This window comes from Sander vitreus, chromosome 4 (genome assembly GCF_031162955.1).
Source record: "Sander vitreus isolate 19-12246 chromosome 4, sanVit1, whole genome shotgun sequence".
In the NCBI taxonomy this organism is placed as follows: Eukaryota; Metazoa; Chordata; class Actinopteri; order Perciformes; family Percidae; genus Sander; species Sander vitreus.
Genome location: NC_135858.1, coordinates 830,001 through 845,000, shown reverse-complemented (window position 1 = coordinate 845,000; position 15,000 = coordinate 830,001). Strand labels below are relative to the sequence as shown.

The window sequence follows — 15,000 nt, the reverse complement described above, 5'->3', positions numbered from 1 at the left end:
GTTATTAACGAGCTAACGCTAGCTTGTCATGCTTTACTACTGTTATTAACGAGCTAACGCTAGCTTGTCATGCTTTACTACTGTTATTAACGAGCTAACGCTAGCTTGCCTGCTTTACTACCGTTATTAACGAGCCAACGCTAGCTTGACTGCTTTACTACCGTTATTAACGAGCTAACCATAGCTTGTCATTCTTTACTACTGTTATAGCGAGCTAACGCTAGCTTTCCTGCTTTACTACTGTTGATTAACGAGCTAACGCCAGCTTGTCATGCTTTACTACTGTTATTAACGAGCTAACGCTAGCTTTCCTGCTTTACTACGGTTATTAACGAGCTAACGCTAGCTTGCCTGCTTTACTACTGTTATTAACGAGCTAACGCTAGCTTGCCTGCTTTACTACTGTTATTAACGAGCTAACGCTAGCTTGTCATGCTTTACTACTGTTATTAACGAGCTAACGCTAGCTTGTCATGCTTTACTACTGTTATTAACTAGCTAACGCTAGCTTGTCATGCTTTACTACCGTTATTAACGAGCTAACGCTAGCTTGCCTGCTTTACTACCGTTGATAACGAGCTAACGCTAGCTTGACTGCTTTACTACCGTTATTAACGAGGCTAACGCTAGCTTGACTGCTTTACTACCGTTGATTAACGAGCTAACGCTAGCTTGACTGCTTTACTACCGTTGATTAACGAGCTAACCATAGCTTGTCATTCTTTACTACTGTTATTAACGAGCTAACGCTAGCTTGTCATGCTTTACTACTGTTATTAACGAGCTAACGCTAGCTTTCCTGCTTTACTACAGTTGATTAACGAGCTAACGCTGGCTTGCCCGCTTTACTACTGTTGATTAACGAGGCTAGCGCTGGCTTGCCAGCTTTACTACCGTTATTAGCGAGCTAACGCTAGCTTGTCATGCTTTACTACTGTTGATTAACGAGCTAACGCTAGCTTGTCATGCTTTACTACTGTTATTAACGAGCTAACGCTAGCTTGTCATGCTTACTACTGTTATTAACGAGCTAACACTAGCTTGCCTGCTTTACTACTGTTATTAACGAGCTAACGCTAGCTTGTCATGCTTTACTACTGTTATTAACGAGCTAACGCTAGCTTTCCTGCTTTACTACTGTTATTAACGAGCTAACGCTAGCTTTCCTGCTTTACTACGGTTATTAACGAGCTAACGCTAGCTTGCCTGCTTTACTACTGTTATAAACGAGCTAACGCTAGCTTGTCATGCTTTACTACTGTTATTAACGAGCTAACGCTAGCTTGCCTGCTTTACTACGGTTATTAACGAGCTAACGCTAGCTTGCCTGCTTTACTACTGTTATAAACGAGCTAACGCTAGCTTGTCATGCTTTACTACTGTTATTAACGAGCTAACACTAGCTTGCCTGCTTTACTACTGTTATTAACGAGCTAACGCTAGCTTTCCTGCTTTACTACTGTTATTAACGAGCTAACGCTAGCTTTCCCTGCTTTACTACTGTTATTAACGAGCTAACGCTAGCTTTGCCTGCTTTACTACGGTTATTAACGAGCTAACGCTAGCTTGCCCTGCTTTTACTACTGTTATAAACGAGCTAACGCTAGCTTGTCATGCTTTTACTACTGTTATTAACGAGCTAACGCTAGCTTGCCTGCTTTTACTACTGTTATTAACGAGCTAACGCTAGCTTGTCATGCTTTTACTACTGTTATTAACGAGCTAACGCTAGCTTTCCTGCTTTACTACTGTTATTAACGAGCTAACGCTAGCTTGTCATGCTTTACTACTGTTATTAACGAGCTAACGCTAGCTTTGCCTGCTTTACTACTGTTATTAACGCAGCTAACGCTAGCTTGCCCTGCTTTACTACGGTTATTAACGAGCTAACGCTAGCTTGCCTGCTTTACTACTGTTATTAACGAGCTAACGCTAGCTTGCCTGCTTTACTACTGTTATAAACGAGCTAACGCTAGCTTGTCATGCTTTACTACTGTTATTAACGAGCTAACGCTAGCTTGCCTGCTTTACTACGGTTATTAACGAGCTAACGCTAGCTTGCCTGCTTTACTACTGTTATAAACGAGCTAACGCTAGCTTGTCATGCTTTACTACTGTTATTAACGAGCTAACACTAGCTTGCCTGCTTTACTACTGTTATTAACGAGCTAACGCTAGCTTTCCTGCTTTACTACTGTTATTAACGAGCTAACGCTAGCTTTCCTGCTTTACTACTGTTATTAACGAGCTAACGCTAGCTTGCCTGCTTTACTACGGTTATTAACGAGCTAACGCTAGCTTGCCTGCTTTACTACTGTTATAAACGAGCTAACGCTAGCTTGTCATGCTTTACTACTGTTATTAACGAGCTAACACTAGCTTGCCTGCTTTACTACTGTTATTAACGAGCTAACGCTAGCTTTCATGCTTTACTACTGTTATTAACGAGCCAACGCTAGCTTTCCCTGCTTTACTACTGTTATTAACGAGCTAACGCTAGCTTTGCCTGCTTTACTACTGTTATTAACGAGCTAACGCTAGCTTGCCTGCTTTACTACTGTTATTAACGAGCTAACACTAGCTTTCCTGCTTTACTACTGTTATTAACGAGCTAACGCTAGCTTTCCTGCTTTACTACTGTTATTAACGAGCTAACGCTAGCTTGCCTGCTTTACTACTGTTATTAACGAGCTAACGCTAGCTTTCCTGCTTTACTACTGTTATTAACGAGCTAACACTAGCTTTCCTGCTTTACTACTGTTATTAACGAGCTAACGCTAGCTTTCCTGCTTTACTACTGTTATTAACGAGCTAACGCTAGCTTGTCAAGCTGGATAACGAGTAAATACCACACCAGCACCAGAAGAGCTACTGGAGGGACGTTACGTTCCTCACTTCAAAACGGAACAAAAAGTACGATCCTAGTGACTTTACCCTGCTGTTGAACTCCCTTCCATCTCATCAAGGACAGGTAACGACAACATGTTTACGTTTTAGGTGCTGAATCATCACCGTGGTGCGCCCGTGCCATGCCATGTCGCTTTTGCTTATCTTGCAATTAACGCGTTTTCGATTTATTTAGCGTGAAATGCTCCCATACCTCGAATGACTAAGGTCGGACTGATTTCTCTGCCTCCGCCGTGTTTCAGAACAACGTTACGGGTTTCTCCGGTCTCTGTCCGTATTTCCTCTACCCCCGCTCAGCTCTTTTTTCTTTTCTTTCACTCCACGCCGCTCCGCACTCAACTCAATTGCGTTTATCTCCGCGACTGAGTCGCGTGTCGTGCGACACAACGAATCAATAATGAAATTATTTTTAATAATCTAATTTTATCGATTCATTGTTGCAGCTGCAGGCTGATTAACGTCCCGCTGTTGGAATCCTCTCCAGTGAAATACAGTCACTTTACACCGTTTAGAGTCAGCATTTTAACCGTGTTTAATCTAGCTGCTAGCTAGCGGTAGGCTAACGTTACCTGCTGTTGGGTGAAGTGTTAACTAGCGTCACGTGCAGCGATGCTTCTGTTGCCTCTAACGTCTGTTTCAGAGCATCAAAGGCATTTAATTGGCACCGAAATGAGCCACCGAAATCTGTGTTGCTATTCGGTCCAGTAGATACCGGTCGTTTAGGCACCGGTGCCGTATTAGCACCGGGTTTCGGTACCAAACCCTGCCAATGAGGCACCATTTCATGCTGACATGACAATAAATAACCTTATCTTCTGCGCTTCTTGTATATGTTGAAAATGTCTTTATTAGGAGCAACCCCTTGAGATGCATCATCTCGTTTTCGAGGGGGTCCTTTAACAAAAATTGAATATACAGTACAATCATAATTGGACACAACAGTTAACAAAACAGAAACAGACAAAAAAAAACAATCAGTCAGTCATAATCACGTTTATGACAAAGCAAGAATGAAACTGGAACTACTCATAATAGAAGAGGTGTTATGGTGTTGTAGTGGATTAAGAACAGGTACAGTTGGTACTGTAATAGGAAAACAAGCATTTTTAAAGGATGGGAGAGATATAACGGACCGATTTACAGGTAGATTACTCCAATCTGAGGGGGCTTTAAACCTAAAGGCTTTCTTAGCTGTTGAGAAACGTACAGCAGGAACAGAAAACAAACGTGTAGAGCGTCTCAAGTGGTAGGTAGAGGAAAAGGATACCATAAGCTGTTTAAGCTAGCTAGGGTAATTGCAATGTATACATTTGTAAATGAACAGCAACCAATGCTGATGTCTTCTTATTGATTATATATATTCCCTGTAATACGTAAAACATACCAAACCATGACCCCAAAAACCGAAACTATTACAACCTTACTGTTCGCAGAAATACCATCACAGCACTGTGGCTCTGACTCTCCGCTTTCTTAGTGTAATGTTGGTTAACCATCATGTTTGACCCGTTTTCAAAGGTTTTTTATATCAGAAAATATGGGATGTTGATAAAGCGGCGAAAATGTAACAACAAAAAAATCGGAAAAAAAAAAAAAAAAGCGAAGAAAAAAAACAAATGTAAAAAAAACGTAATGAAAAAAAACCCAAAATGTAAAAAAAAAGCGAAGAAAAAAAAGCTGGGAAAACCGAAAACGTAAAAAAAAACGTAAGGAAAAAAAACCGAAAACGTAAAAAAAAAAGCGAAGAAAAAAACCCCAAAAAGCGGGTAAAAAAACCCAAAACATAAAAAAAACGTAAGGAAGAAAACCCCAAAACGTAAAAAAAAGCGAAGAAAAAAACCCAAAAAAGCGGGGAAAAAAACACGTAAGGAAAAAAAACCCAAAACGAAAAAAAAAAGCGAAAAAAAACCCCCAAAAAGCGAAGAAAAAAAAACCGAAAAAGCGAAGAACAAAAAAACGTCAAAAAACGATAAAACGTTCAAAAAGCAACAACAAAAAAAACGGTCAAAACGTCAAAAATAAGCACCCAAAATATTGAAAAGGTGACAAAAACATTGGGGAAAAGGTGGAAAAAAACCCATCACAACACAAGGGTTAAGTAACTCAGATGAAGCCTGTTGTACTTCAGCAGTCACTGAAGGTCACTCTGGACAAGCAACGTGACATCATGACTACACGTAAACATACACGCCCACTTCCTTAAGCCAAGTGGCGTGTTATCTGTACGCATTTGGAGCTATCTATGTGTATGTCTACGCTGTATACAGCGGACGACAGTCTGCGACGTCACAGCGTAAACATACACGCCATGTGGCGCTTTCTAAAGCCACGTGGCGTGTTATCGCGAGGCTACGGTTTAGGAAAAGAAGAACTGGTTGGGATTAGGAAAACAAAAAGCGTGGAAAGGAAACCTCACATGCGGGACACAAAGTCACGCGCGGGACCCGATCCCTGGTCTCCTGGATGAAAGTCTACGCCTCAACGGGACGCTATCTGCGCGTACGTCTACGCCTCAACGGGACGCTATCTGCGCGTACGTCTACGCCTCAACGGGACGCTATCTGCGCGTATGTCTACGCTCAACGGGACGCTATCTCGCGCGTATGTTCACGCCACAATGGGACGCTATCTGCGCGTACGTCTACGCCTCAACGGGACGCTATCTGCGCGTACGTCTACGCCTCAACGATCTGCGCGTATGTCTACGCCTCAACGGGACGCTATCTGCGCGTATGTCTACGCCTCAACGGGACGCTATCTGCGCGATGTCACGCCACAACGGGACGCTATCTGCGCGTATGTCTCACGCCATACAACGGGGACGCTATCTGCGCCGTATGTCTACGCCACAACGGACGCTATCTGCGCGTACGTCTACGCCTCAACGGGACGCTATCTGCGCGTACGTCTACGCCTCAACGGGACGCTATCTGCGCGTATGTCTACGCCTCAACGGGACGCTATCTGCGCGTATGTCTACGCCACATGGGACGCTATCTGCGCGTATGTTCACGCCACAACGGGACGCTATCTGCGCGTATGTCTACGCCTCAACGGGACGCTATCTGCGCGTACGTCTACGCCTCAACGGGACGCTATCTGCGCGTATGTCTACGCCACAACGGGACGCTATCTCGCGCGTATGTTCTACGCCACAACGGGACGCTATCTGCGCGTACGTCTACGCCTCAACGGGACGCTATCTGCGCGTATGTCTACGCCTCAACGGGACGCTATCTGCACATATGTCTACGCCACAACGAACTGCGCGTATGTCTACGCCACAACGGGACGCTATCTGCGCGTATGTCTACGCCTCAACGGGACGCTATCTGCGCGTATGTCTACGCCTCAACGGGACGCTATCTGCGCGTATGTCTACGCCTCAACGGGACGCTATCTGCGCGTATGTCTACGCCACAACAGTCTGCGCGTATGTCTACGCCTCAACGGGACGCTATCTGCGCGTACGTCTACGCCTCAACGGGACGCTATCTGCGCGTACGTCTACGCCTCAACGGGACGCTATCTGCGCGTACGTCTACGCCTCAACGGGACGCTATCTGCGCGTATGTCTACGCCACAACGAACTGCGCGTATGTCTACGCCTCAACGGGACGCTATCTGCGCGTATGTCTACGCCTCAACGGGACGCTATCTGCGCGTATGTCTACGCCTCAACGGGACGCTATCTGCGCGTATGTCTACGCCTCAACGGGGCGCTATCTGCGTGTATGTCTACACCGTATACAGCGAACGGGTTGAGTTTAGGAAACGTGACGCGCGGGACCCGATCCCCGGTCTCCTGGGTGAACGTCCTGTGTTTGACCCATCCTCCCCCCCACCCGACCAACCTCCCTACACAGATTTCCGTCCTTTCATACTACTCGCTGCGGCGTCAATTCACACGCAATCGCAAGGTAATGTAAGTCAACGGAGGCCAAACAGCGTTGGTAAACACGCTACAAAGCCAGTATGCGTCTTGATAACACGCCAATAATGGCGTACCAATTGGCATGTCAGACATACGTGACTTCATGAGATCAGTCTGGACAACAGTGTTGAGCTACAAACCGAAAACGTACACTAGAAAAGGTCTCTGCTGCTTGTATTTGGGTCTGTGCAGCTCTTGGAGAGCCGTCCTTTTTCCCATCGCGACCTCTCACCTAACCCTTAAATTCTGTCAGGATTTGTTGTGACTGGCAGGAATGTCACAGGCAGTCGCAGACAAAATATTCCAGCAGCAGTTCTGCAGCAAGCAGGGCTGCAAACACCACAGACAGGCAGATTATCAAGGTCCACAGCAGCTTGATACTGAGAGCTTGAGAGCAGTTGTGGCCGGGGTCCTGGGGCCCACAAGGGTCACTGACCTGATCCAGTAGGGTCCCAGAGACAGCTGCCAACTAAACAGCTGCCTACTGAACAACTGAACAACATAACTAATGAGACATAAGTCTGAGCAAAACCATTCAGGTCTTTCATTTACTTGCAGGTTTTAGAGAGATACATATCTCAGACTGATCTCATGAAAACGTTGCGTCCTTGCCTCATTCCGTAATGCCGCAACTTTGCGTCTTTGCATTGACTTTGTATGGAATCACGCTGCTGAATTAGGGTGAAACAGCTTGGTGTGAACACGCCATAACAGTTATATAGTTTTACCAACACATATTTGTGCCCGTTTTGGCTAGGGTTGGGTACCGAAACCCGGTTCCTCTATGGAACTGGTTCCTACGCAATCGGTAGGAATTGGGAGAGGATCAGAACGCAAATTCCGGTTCCTCATTTCGGTTCCACTTAATGTGTGGACTGAAATATTTTCTCTCTGTCGCTTCGAAACAGATGTAAAAATATCCCCTTCTCTGTAGTATACTGTTAGCTAGCTACCGTAAATGTAGGCTACTTTTAAAATGCCATATCTTCCCTCTGGGCTCACCAAAACGGACATAAAAGCCTTTCTTACCACTAATAACACGTTACACAGCAGCTAACGTTAGCCTACCGTTAGCTACAGTAAACACTAATAACACGTTACACAGCAGCTAACGTTAGCCTACCGTTAGCTACAGTAAACACCAATAACACGTTACACAGCAGCTAACGTTAGCCTACCGCTAGCTACAGTAAACGCTAATAACACGCTACACAGCAGCTAACGCTAGCTACCATTAGCTACAGTAAACACTAATAACACGTTACACAGCAGCTAACGTTAGCTACCGCTAGCTACAGTAAACACTAATAACACGCTACACAGCAGCTAACGCTAGCTACAGTAAACACTAATAACACGTTACACAGCAGCTAACGCTAGCTACAGTAAACACTAATAACACGTTACACAGCAGCTAACGTTAGCTACAGTAAACACCAATAACACGTTACACAGCAGCTAACGTTAGCCTACCGTTAGCTACAGTAAACACTAATAACACGACACACAGCAGCTAACGTTAGCTACAGTAGTAAACACTAATGATACGTTACACAGCAGCTAACGTTAGCTACAGTAGTAAACACTAATAACACAACCCACAGCAGCTAACGTTAGCTAACGTTAGCTACAGTAGTAAACACTAATGATACGTTACACAGCAGCTAACGTTAGCTAACGCTAGCTACAGTAGTAAACACTAATAACACGTTACACAGCAGCTAACGCTAGCTACAGTAGTAAACACTAATAACACAACCCACAGCAGCTAACGTTAGCTAACGTTAGCTACAGTAGTAAACACTAATAACACGACACACAGCAGCTAACGTTAGCTAACGTTAGCTACAGTAGTAAACACTAATGATACGTTACACAGCAGCTAACGTTAGCTACCGTAGTAAACACTAATGATACGTTACACAGCAGCTAACGTTAGCTACAGTAGTAAACACTAATAACACGCTACACAGCAGCTAACGTTAGCCTACCGCTAGCTACAGTAAACACTAATAACACGCTACACAGCAGCTAACGTTAGCCTACCGCTAGCCACAGTAAACACTAATAACACGCTACACAGCAGCTAACGCTAGCTACCGCTAGCTACAGTAGTAAACACTAATAACACGCTACACAGCAGCCAACGTTAGCTACAGTAGTAAACACTAATAACACGCTACACAGCAGCTAACGCTAGCTACAGTACAGTAAACACTAATAACACGACACACAGCAGCTAACGCTAGCTACAGTAGTAAACACTAATGACACGCTACACAGCAGCTAACGTTAGCTACCGCTAGCTACAGTAGCAAACACTAATAACACGCTACACAGCAGCTAACGCTAGCTACCGCTAGCTACAGCAGTAAACACTAATAACACGACACACAGCAGCTAACGTTAGCTACCCTAGCTACAGTAAACACTAATAACACGCTACACAGCAGCTAACGCTACCGCTAGCTACAGTAAACACTAATAACACGCCACACAGCAGCTAACGCTAGCTACAGTAAACACTAATAACACGCTACACAGCAGCTAACGTTAGCTACCGTAGCTACAGTAGTAAACACTAATAACACGACATAGCAGCTAACGTTAGCCACCGTTAGCTACAGTAAACACTAATGACACGTTACACAGCAGCTAACGCTAGCTACCGAGTACAGTAAACACTAATAACACGCTACACAGCAGCTAACATTAGCCTACGTGCTACAGTAAACACTAATAACACTACACAGCAGCTAACGCTAGCTACAGTAAACACTAATAACACGCTACACAGCAGCTAACGCTAGCTACAGTAAACACTAATAACACGTTACACAGCAGCTAACGTTAGCTACAGTAAACACCAATAACACGTTACACAGCAGCTAACGTTAGCCTACCGTTAGCTACAGTAGTAAACACTAATAACACGTTACATAGCAGCTAATGTTAGCTACCGTTAGCTACAGTAAACACCAATAACACGCTACAGTAAACACTAATAACACGTTACACAGCAGCTAACGTTAGCCTACCGTTAGCTACAGTAAACGCTAATAACACGTTACACAGCAGCTAACGTTAGCCTACCGTTAGCTACAGTAAACACTAATAACACGTTACACAGCAGCTAACGTTAGCTACAGTAAACACTAATAACACGTTACACAGCAGCTAACGTTAGCCTACCGTTAGCTACAGTAAACACTAATAACACGTTACACAGCAGCTAACGTTAGCCTACCGTTAGCTACAGTAAACACTAATAACACGTTACACAGCAGCTAACGTTAGCCTACCGTTAGCTACAGTAAACGCTAATAACACGTTACACAGCAGCTAACATTAGCCTACCGTTAGCTAAACCGTTAGCTAAACACAGCTAAAATACTGACAGCTAAACGGTGTAGTGTGACTGTATTTCACTGTAGAGGATCCAACAGCGGGACGTACAACAGTCTGCCGCTAAAGCTATGAGCTAACAGACTCAAACTAGCACTGGTCACTGCTGTTGTCTGAAAAACAACACAGACGGGACTAAATGTTGCATTTACTGGTAAACTGGTAAACCTCGTGACGACTTATGACCGACTGCTATCTGTTGTGGAGTTTTCCTCACGTTACTCCGTCCCCTGAGACTAAGCTGCACGGTGCAGGGAACCACTCTGATTGGCTCATGTCAATATCTTGTTGACTGAGTGATAGTCAAGTCAGCAAGGCAGTATTCTCACTTTCCTGAGATGTCACGCCAGGCTCTGCTTAACGCTCTTTCCTTTCGGTCGGTCAGTAGAGCAAGTCAGGATTATCACGGTAGGATTAGCCGCTGATGGCCACACACACACACACACACACACACACACACACACACACACACACACACACACACACACAAGTAACTTTATACCTGGTCATGCTGTCTGGTTGACTAAGCAGATAGGATAACAGCTTTGTATATCTTTCCATACATAGAGAGCTCAGGCTTTGTGAATACAGTTTTCTGTGCCAGTGGAGCACGTAGACCGTTTCCACTCCTCTCAAAACAAGGAGTATTAAGGCAGATACCAAAGCTGGTTGAGTTCACGAAATGTCTGAAATGAAGACCTAGTGCCTAGCCTATCACAAGTTCTCAACATCAGGTTCATACACATTTTAACCAATACTTTTCCATGACTTTTTGGCAACTTTCCATGTATGTATGTCCATATGTATTCCTGAAAAAGTCAGTCGACATTATACAATAACAATACAAATCTGTGTTTACCCCTTAGAGGTTTAACAATCAAATGAATGATAATGTGTGTGGTTCATAGTGGGATTGGTAATATCGTGCCCCGAATATAACGGTGAGGTTAAGACGACGTGAAATACATTTATTAATCACATATTATTATGCTGTGTTAAAAAAAAAAAAACTTTTCCAGGTTTTTTCAAAAACGTATGAACCCTGAAACAGTTAAAGCAACCAATGTTTACTTCTGAGAACCTGCACGTCTACCTACAGCGCTAAAGGGACGTCAATAGTCCCGACTAAGCAGCGTTGCCATAGCGCTAAAGGGACGTCAATAATCCCGACCAAAGCACGTTTACTTACAGCTAAAGGGATGTCAATAGTCCCGACCAAGCACGTTACTTATAGCGCTAAAGGGACGTCAATAGTCCCGACTCAAGCACGTTTACTTATAGCGCTAAAGGGACGGCAATAGTCCCGACTCAAGCACGTTTACTTATAGCGCTAAAGGGACGTCAATAGTCCCGACTAAGCACGTTTACTTATAGCGCTAAAGGGACGGCAATAGTCCCGACTCAAGCACGCTACTTATAGCGCTAAAGGGACGTCAATAGTCCCGACCAAGCACGTTTACTTTACAGCGCTAAAGGGACGGCAATAGTCCCGACCAAGCGCGTTTACTTATAGCGCTAAAGGGACGGCAATAGTCCCGACCAAGCACGTTTACTTACAGCGCTAAAGGGACGGCAATAGTCCCGACTCAAGCACGTTTACTTATAGCGCTAAAGGAGACTTTTAGCGTCAATAACGACGACAAAGGCACCTGACCAAGCGTCCATATTTTACGAGATGAGTGTGAGAACGTGTTGTTTATTGACAATAAAAACAATAGCGAATGACAGCCTGATACAGACATTCCCAAAGCCTACACAGTTCTCTTTAACATTTCTCTTAATAAAAGGAAGGTAAAACAAAAGTGAAAATGATTACTTTTACTATATAAAATGACTAAAACGATTTTTCAATGTATCAATTAATCTTCTCTGTGAATTGTCTAACGGGATAATTGACTGATCTCAAGAAGTGACATATGGAAACGTGACACGTGGGACCCGATCCCCGTTCTCCTGGGTGAACGTCCTGCGTCTGACCCATCATCCTCCCCCCCCGACCAACCTCCCTTTGCAGATTTCCGTCCTTTCATACTACTCGCTACGGCGTCAATTCACACGCAATCGCAAGGTAATGTAAGTCAACGGAGGCCAAACAGCGTTGGTAAACACGCTACAAAGCCAGTATGCGTCTTGATAACACGCCAATAATGGCGTACGGATTGACGTCAAAGTCATACATACAGTCTGAAATGCTGGAAATTCACACCAGCATATGTAAGTTGCCAACATATGTACTATTACTGTTACGAAACTAACTATTTGACTTCTACGTCTCTCTAGAGAACAGGTTAACATTTCAGACCGCACTTGAAGGCAGCTTCATTTCACGGAGAAAGGCAGGAGAGGTTGCAGGTGGAGAAATATGCTGCGTTGTGACGTTTGGGAATATTGATGACCCACTTAATCATAATTCATTGAGTGTCACAGAGCGGAGAAGGCGTTTGGCAAAAGAATGTGACGGTGCAAATTCCTCCGAAACCAGTTTGGGAGTGAAACCTAACGATTACACACTACAGAGGATTGTTGGTACTCTCACTTTTGTTTTACCTTCCTTTTATTAAGAGAAATGTTAAAGAGAACTGTGTAGGCTTTGGGAATGTCTGTATCAGGCTGTCATTCGCTATTGTTTTTATTGTCAATAAACAACACGTTCTCACACTCATCTCGTAAAATATGGACGCTTGGTCAGGTGCCTTTGTCGTCGTTATTGACGCTAAAAGTCTCCTTTAGCGCTATAAGTAAACGTGCTTGGTCGGGACTATTGACGTCCCTTTAGCGCTATAAGTAAACGTGCTTGGTCGGGACTATTGTTGTCCCTTTAGCGCTATAAGTAAACGCGCTTGGTCGGGACTATTGTCGTCCCTTTAGAGCTATAAGTAAACACGCTTGGTCGGGACTATTGTCGCCCCCTTTTGAGCTATAAGTAAACACGCTTGGTCGGGACTATTGACGTCCCTTTAGCGCTAGTAAGTAAACGCGCTTTGGTCGGGACTATTGTCGTCCCCTTTAGCGCTATAAGTAAACGCTGCTTGGTCGGGACTATTGTCGCCCCTTTAGCGCTATAAGTAAACACGCTTGGTCGGGACTATTGCCGCCCCTTTAGCGCTATAAGTAAACGTGCTTGGTCGGGACTATTGACGCCCCTTTAGCGCTGTAGTAAACGTTGGGTCGACTATTGCCGCCCCTTTAGCGCTATAAGTAAACGTGCTTGGTCGGGACTATTGACGCCCCTTTAGCGCTATAAGTAAACGCGCTTGGTCGGGACTATTGTCGTCCCCTTTAGCGCTATAAGTTAAACGCGCTTGGTCGGGACTATTGTCGCCCCTTTAGCGCTATAAGTAAACGCGCTTGGTCGGGACTATTGTCGCCCCTTTAGCGCTATAAGTAAACGCGCTTGGTCGGGACTATTGTCGCCCCTTTAGCGCTATAAGTAAACACGCTTTGGTCGGGACTATTGCCGCCCCTTTAGCGCTATAAGTAAACGTGCTTGGTCGGGACTATTGACGCCCCTTTAGCGCTATAAGTAAACACGCTTTGGTCGGGACTATTGCCGTCCCCTTTAGCGCTATAAGTTAACGCTGCTTGGTCGGGACTATTGTCGCCCTTTAGCGTATAAGTAAACACGCTTTGGTCGGGACTATTGCGCCCTTTAGCGCTATAAGTAAACGTGCTTGGTCGGGACTATTGACGCCCCTTTAGAGCTATAAGTAAACGAGCTTGGTCGGGACTATTGACGCCCCTTTAGCGCTATCAGTAAACGTCTTGGTCGGGACTCATTACGCCCCTTTAGCGCTATAAGTAAACGCGCTTGGTCGGGACTATTGTCTCCCTGGTGCGTTACACAAACACGCTGAAAGACGCCTTTTCCGTCGCATCAGACGCTGACAGCCACTGTCCAAACGTCCTTATTTTACGAGTTCGGAATGAGAACGGGTTGCAATGAATACAGTTCTCAAGGACGCACGCACACACGGACGCGACAGCACGGACGCCATATCCTCGCACATGTAGGAACCTCGTGAATTAACCTGCAACACGTCAGCTGTTTGGAGATTCTTCAGCGTGTGTGCAGAAGATAAGTTTGCAACATGCAACACCTGCACGGAGGAAGTAGGGCGTGGAGGGACGACCCCAAAAACCCAAATCACATTTTTTTAGTTGGATATTGGATGTGAAAAGAAGGAAATGGTTCTAACGGTGCTCTTTAGATCCATTATCTGTTAAAAAAATGTCTATGTTCTGTGCAAAATCTATTGAAGAAAAGATAGAAAATAGTGTGGAGTGTGCTGTAAGAGGTTCGAAAAAATGAAATCGGACTCGGCTTCAGACAAACAGTCGCCATATTAAAGCAACTATGCTGAAGCAACAGAGAGCGAGAGAGGTTGAGACTGTTCAAACAGCAGGTTGATGGTTTGTTTAACGATGTGTTTGAGTAACACTGGTTGACTCAAAGAGACAAAGACAAAAAAGGGGGGAGAGAGAGAGAGAGGGAGAGAGAGAGAGACAGAGAGAGAGGGGGGGGAAGGTAGACAGACAGGGTGTGTCAACATCAGGTAATGGTATAATAATAATAATCTTATGTGTTACAGTGGACTGCTTGGTGCTTTCTCTGTGAAACAATGAGGTTTTTAGCTAAATGTACCTTAACTGAACAGCTTCGGAGTCACTGGAATGGTTGTATGACTTTTTTCGGGTTGAATGGCCTCCATTGACTTACATTACCTTGTGACTGCGTGTGAATTTACACCGTAGGG

The 15,000-nt window shown here is 44.6% G+C and overlaps 1 protein-coding gene across 3 annotated transcripts in view; it reads right to left on the bottom strand.

Moving 5' to 3' along the window:
* The window catches only part of mtss1 (MTSS I-BAR domain containing 1), a 94,019-nt gene that overhangs the window by 69,923 nt on the left and 9,096 nt on the right, over positions 1 to 15,000 (bottom strand). The window lies entirely within an intron of this gene.